Source organism: Quercus robur, chromosome 2 (genome assembly GCF_932294415.1).
Source record: "Quercus robur chromosome 2, dhQueRobu3.1, whole genome shotgun sequence".
Taxonomy (NCBI): Eukaryota; Viridiplantae; Streptophyta; class Magnoliopsida; order Fagales; family Fagaceae; genus Quercus; species Quercus robur.
Genome location: NC_065535.1, coordinates 88,426,084 through 88,431,930, shown reverse-complemented (window position 1 = coordinate 88,431,930; position 5,847 = coordinate 88,426,084). Strand labels below are relative to the sequence as shown.

Sequence of the window (5,847 nt, the reverse complement as noted above, 5' to 3'; positions counted from 1 at the left end):
TTAAGGTTGTAGTCTACAACCTTAAGGTTACAACCAACTTTGTAATTAAACTTTGTTATTTATATATGAGAAATGATATGTCCACAACATTTTCATAACATTTTTACAACAAATTCTAAGTGGCAAGTTGTTACTAGTTGTTATTGTTGGGGGCAAAAAAGTAATCTTAGTGTTAAGTTCAAATTTGAACCAATAACAACTAACCACATATGATTTATTGTAAAAATGTTGTGGATATAGCACCTTTCTTTATATATTACTTCATCTTAATATCTCTTTGTATCCATTTATTATTATTTTTAAATTTTCTAACATGTTATTACCCTTTAAAAAAAAAATCATTTTTGCTTCAGTAGTTTTCCTTATCCCAAATTGAAAGAATAAGAAACTTTTCAAACTTCTCATATATTTCATTTTCAAGTGTGAATTTTATCTACCTCTTTCAGTCAAAAAAAATAAAATAAAGTGTGAATTTCAAAAATCTAATTGTTGAATTTCATGTTCTTTATGTTCTTAACGTGCATATCTAATTTCATTTAAATCGGATGTTATTTTCTATTCGATCAATAAAATTATATTTTATTCATAAGTTTAGATTACAAAAACTTGAAATTTTTACATTTGTTTGATGACGTAGCAATTGATTTTTGATTTTCTTGAAATTTTGCAAGTATTAAAGATAATAATAAGAACAAGCAATCCAATGATTAGATTTTCAAATTTTACATTCAATATAAAGATATATAAGGGGTTTAAAAGGTTTCTCTCCAAATTAGTTTAGTGAAAAACTTTATTCAATCTTAAACAACTGCTCTCACTCACAGTCACAGTCTCACTCACTCCAATTGTTCAATGTCTCTTCTTCCCTCCAACCTCGTTCCTTTCCATCTCCAAACTCTCCACCATCCTCCAAACCCTAATCATGGACTCCCCTATCCAATCCCAGGACCCCCATACCCCCGTTCCCAAGCACTCCAAATCCTTTGCACCTACAGAACCGGTAAGCAAAGCTACCCCTCAGAGAAGTAAAAGCTAAAACAAAAGCACAAGCAAACCCTAACCGTAACTCAGGTTGACAACAAATTCGAAGGTGTTTAGAGGCTCTCCAAGCTCAGAGTTCTGATTCACAATGACCCTGGCAAGGACTTTCTCGGCGTATCCCAAGGTTTGTTTCAAGAGATTGCCAAAGTTCTCAAATTCCCGGTAATCTTTCTTGTGGATTAATTTTCCTTGGAAACAAACAAGTCTCAATTCTTAGCTTTTTAGATAACAAAAGTTTATTTGTCGAACTTAATGTAGAGCCCAAAAATTAAAGCCCAAAATATAGAGACCCGAAGCAATCCATTCTATCCCAACCAAATCAAACCACCCCAGTTCCTACTGATTTGGCTTGTGGGCTTTTCAATATTGCATAGCAATTAGGAAAATCGCCAATCTATGACAGAAAAGAAGAAAGAGTACTACACTCTTTCTGTTCCCAAGGTGAATGGTATTTACCAATGCATAACAAAGATTTAAAGTAGACGACAAGGCATATGCTACTAGTAATAGTGATGCCAATTTACACATTCCTACGTAGTGCCAAAACTGAAAATAAGTGCAAGATGGGAAGAAAATAGGTCTAGGCACTTACAGTGTGCCAGCAATCTCAGTGCTTATGTGAGTCTTATCTCCTGGAAATAATCTAGCAAGTCCAAAATCTGCAATCTTTGGCTCAAAATCCCCATCAAGCAGAATATTACTTAATTTTATGTCTCTATGGATAATTCTCAAATTTGATTCCTCATGAAGATAAGCCAAGCCCTCAGCTGTTCCCAATATGATCTTAAACCTTACATCCCACCTTAGCAGCCGAAGATTCTCTTTAACTGACTCAAAAGTCAAATCAAAAGGAGGGCAAGTAAATGAACTGAATAAGAAAGAGCAATATTCTTACATGAATAGGAGTTCAAGATTAGATTACTACCAGAAAAGTGGTCATGAAGGCTTTGATTTGGCACATATTCATAAACAAGAAGGCTTTCAGGACCTGTAATGCTGCATCCTAACTGCTTCACTAGATTTTTATGATTGATGCCACTGATCAAATTGACTTCATTAAAGAAATCATCCACCCATTGTGGATTTTTGAAGAAGAGCCTCTTAATAGCAACAACCTTTCCATCTGGTAAAATTCCCTGAATAACACAAAGAAATCTACCTAGTTAATTTTAAGTACAAAATTCTTATTCCTTCAAAAACGGTAGAAAATGAAACTTGAAGTTACTTTGTAAACTGAACCAGAACCTCCTTGTCCGAGCTTATTGGAATTGTGGAAGTAATTTGTCGCCTTTTCCAGACTTTCATATGAAAAATTGAGTTTGGACTTGTATAAGCTGGACAACAGACCTCCTAATTGCTTTCTCACTGAAACAAATGCCAGAAAATTAGGCTATATATTAACTCAATAATTAAGACATAATCCTTTTCCTTTTGAATGAGTGAATATGGTTGCAAAGGGAGTGGGAAATTTAAACCAGTAACCTCCATTTCATAAGGCTGATCAACCGAACAACCACTTAAGATTAAAAGCGAATCACAAATAGTCCTTCAAAATCTAAATATAAAACATATATACCTTTCCTCTTCCTCAATACATTCTTCCTTGCAATAATAACAACAGTTGTGATAATCAACACGAGAGCCAAAGCTGAAGTCGTTACAGCCAAAGTAATAGCAGAGAGGTTTTCTAACAAAGATTAACCATATTACTTTGTAAACAATATTAATGAGAAATGAAATTAAAGCACTTTTTAAATGTATATAAGTCAGCAAAAAGAATTCTAATTTCTGTGACAGGATAATTATACAAATTGATTGTGGGATCATTAGTAGAATTTTTCTTATGTTTGAAGGGGTTTTCTATCATATTAATAACAAAGTGCTTATGCAGTTACCAATTTGGTTTATGTTCATAGAGAATTCTAGATAGAGATTGAAGACCAAACTCTCAACTCTAGAGTTCAAACACAGTTCCAACACAAATCATTGATGAACCTAATAAGAAAAAGTAAGACTAATTGCTTTGATGAGCTAAAGAAAGAAATTACAAATCCAGACAGAATCAATTGAAGTAAGAAAAAAGAAACAAAACTCACCATGATTATGTCCTCCAACCAGATCACTCGAATTATAATAAAACTTTTGAGTGGAATACCTCATGTAATAACCAGCATTCAAGACCCTCCCTTCTTCCTTTGGAGTAAATGACCCAATGTTAGAGACCGCCTTGGCCAAGCACTCCCACTTTCTGATTCCCAACACTGAGCCAACCCATAAACTGTAATATATCCTTTATTCACAAACCCCACGAAGAAATTATCATTCTTAGGTGCTTCCACGCTCAAATTCCTCATCAACACTTTCACATTAGCGGCAAAAACAGTATGGTTCCCCACAAAATCTGTGTCTCACACACGGTTGTGTCTTGCACATCCAAAGTCTCATTGAAGAAAGAGTAATCATCGAACCTAACATAACACCCGTCCAAGAAAAGCCTGCCACCACGTCTGCCTCTTGAAAATGGACCGCAAATTTGGACCAAATTCTTGCACCGTGCAAAGCAGAGATTACAGTCTGTTTCAGAGAGATCTTTCATGCACTCACCAAACGTATAAACTGTGGTATTACCTGTCCCATTCACCACTGCTGCATATCTTTGTGTGGCAACTAGACGGGTAGCTGTAACCATGGTTGCCAAGAAGTTTGCCACGAAGCTTTCGCGCTCAGGAATTGAGGCAGTTCTGTTGCTGCATATGGCAGTAGTGTGTGTGATTCTTGGGTCAGAAAGAGAAGGATTTACAAAGAAACATAAGAAGATAAGAAGAACAAAGATTAAGAGTAAGACATTGAAGTTGGACATAGAATATTCATTAGAAAAATGGATATAAAATTGTTTAGAATTGATCAACATGCATTGTGCTTGGCTGAAAGAGTTGGGATTTATATGAAATCTAAGTTGGGAAACTGAAGTCAAAGACTAATATATGAAATCTTAGTGGAGAAAAAAATTCCTGTCATGATTCTTTTATTATGTCACAAATAAAAAGATAATTGACAATCAAGTGTAGAAACAGAGGCGGCGCCACCTTAAGGTCAGGGTAGTCCTGATTTTTTTTTTTTTTATATAATAATTTAAAAAAATTTATTTGTCTACCCTTTAAAAAAATTTGGGAACACCCTCAATTTTTTTATGCCAATTAAATTAAACTTTGTTCCATAATTTGTTCTACATTCAGTGGATGAATGATTGTTTAATTGTGTACATTGAAATAGATGTAGCTTGTAGCATTAATAATAAGACCATAATGCACCGATTTCAAAATATGAAAACTTATAGAAGGCAATTGTAAACATTATGTATTTGCGTATTTTTTTATTATTGTTGTTGTCCATATATGAATTTCTCTTTTTATTAGATTGTATAATTTATGCTTCTTAAGAAACATCCTGAGAAAAATTTCTGGAGCCGGCACAGTGTAGAAAAGATGTTTTGTATAACTAATTAACAGGGTATTTAACTTACTAGTCCAAAGTGCAGGAATGCTACACTGTCTGATAAAATAAGATTACTTCAAGTGTGTTTAGATTTTTTCTTTTTTTTTCTTGTTTAAAAATATGTGGAATAAAAATAATTGTGTGTAAAAGGAGTAAGACTCTGTATATAAACCAAATAAACTGAAAAAGAAATTCATCTAAAATAAACTAGAGGTTTTTCTATGATTTCTCTGTAAGGTGGAATCATGCTTTTAGAAACACCAGAAGTAACTCGATTTTTTCGTTTTTGGGAGAGTTTGTCTGCTTTGGTTGTCTTCAGTGAAAAAAAGGAACAGTTCAAAGCATTGATTTTAAAAGCATCCATAGGGAATGTTACACGTGGAAAGAATAGTCCACAAGAAATTCTGAAATAGGTAAGGCTGGTGAAGTTTGAAAAAGGACTCACTTTTTCTAGAACCACAAAAAACTCAAACTTTTATCACAATTCTCTTACGGCAAATATTGTAATGGGTTGTTTGTTACTTTTATATGTATTATCACTTTTTTACCTTAACACATATAGAAAATTGTGACAAAAATTATCCATTTTTTCGTATTACTAGAGTTTATGAAAAGGAATATTAACGTAGTACTCCTCCCCTATCACACGTAACCAAAGACTCACATTGGGAGAGGGGTCCGCCGGCGTACAATAATTTCTTGTGAAGTTGATATTTCATTTGAAGAATGATTTTGAACTAGCAACCATTGATGATTGACCCCTCTACCCCTAAAGTTAGAGAAAGGGTAGGAAGGTGATAGTGAACAAAGAGCAGGGTTTTGCCAATAATTGCCATAAACATTTTATGTAGCTAGGAAAGGAAGAGATGAACACACCACATAATGATTGTAGATTATCATCTACCAAATATTTCATCTTGTATGATGATAACTGCGTGCACTAGGGATAAAGCCAATAGGCTCAACCTGTACTTGGGCTCACAACCTATTTATATTGTGGGTTTTGGGTTTCCTACTATGGGTAGTTCCTTACTCGGAGACCCAAATGTACACTCTAATTTATGCAAACTCCTCTCTTTCTCCTTTCTGTGTCGCTCTCCTCATTGCTAATATTATGATTCTTCACTCTCTTCTCTCCAGAATTGCCAACCCCCAGCTTCTCACTTTATTCTCCTATTTATAGCATGAAATGAGTGGAGGTGTTATGATTACTCTCTGATCTCACTCGTGTGGATGGGGGTCCAATTCCATAATTCCTAAGCAAGTGTTCTATTGGGAACGGTGGTAATGACATTGGAACTGGTTCCCACC

General features: G+C 34.4%; 1 pseudogene; it reads right to left on the bottom strand.

Moving 5' to 3' along the window:
• Positions 1–1,482: 1,482 nt before the first annotated feature.
• Positions 1,483–3,901, bottom strand: LOC126704994 (cysteine-rich receptor-like protein kinase 3; annotated as a pseudogene).
• Between the last annotated feature and the right edge of the window lie 1,946 nt (positions 3,902–5,847).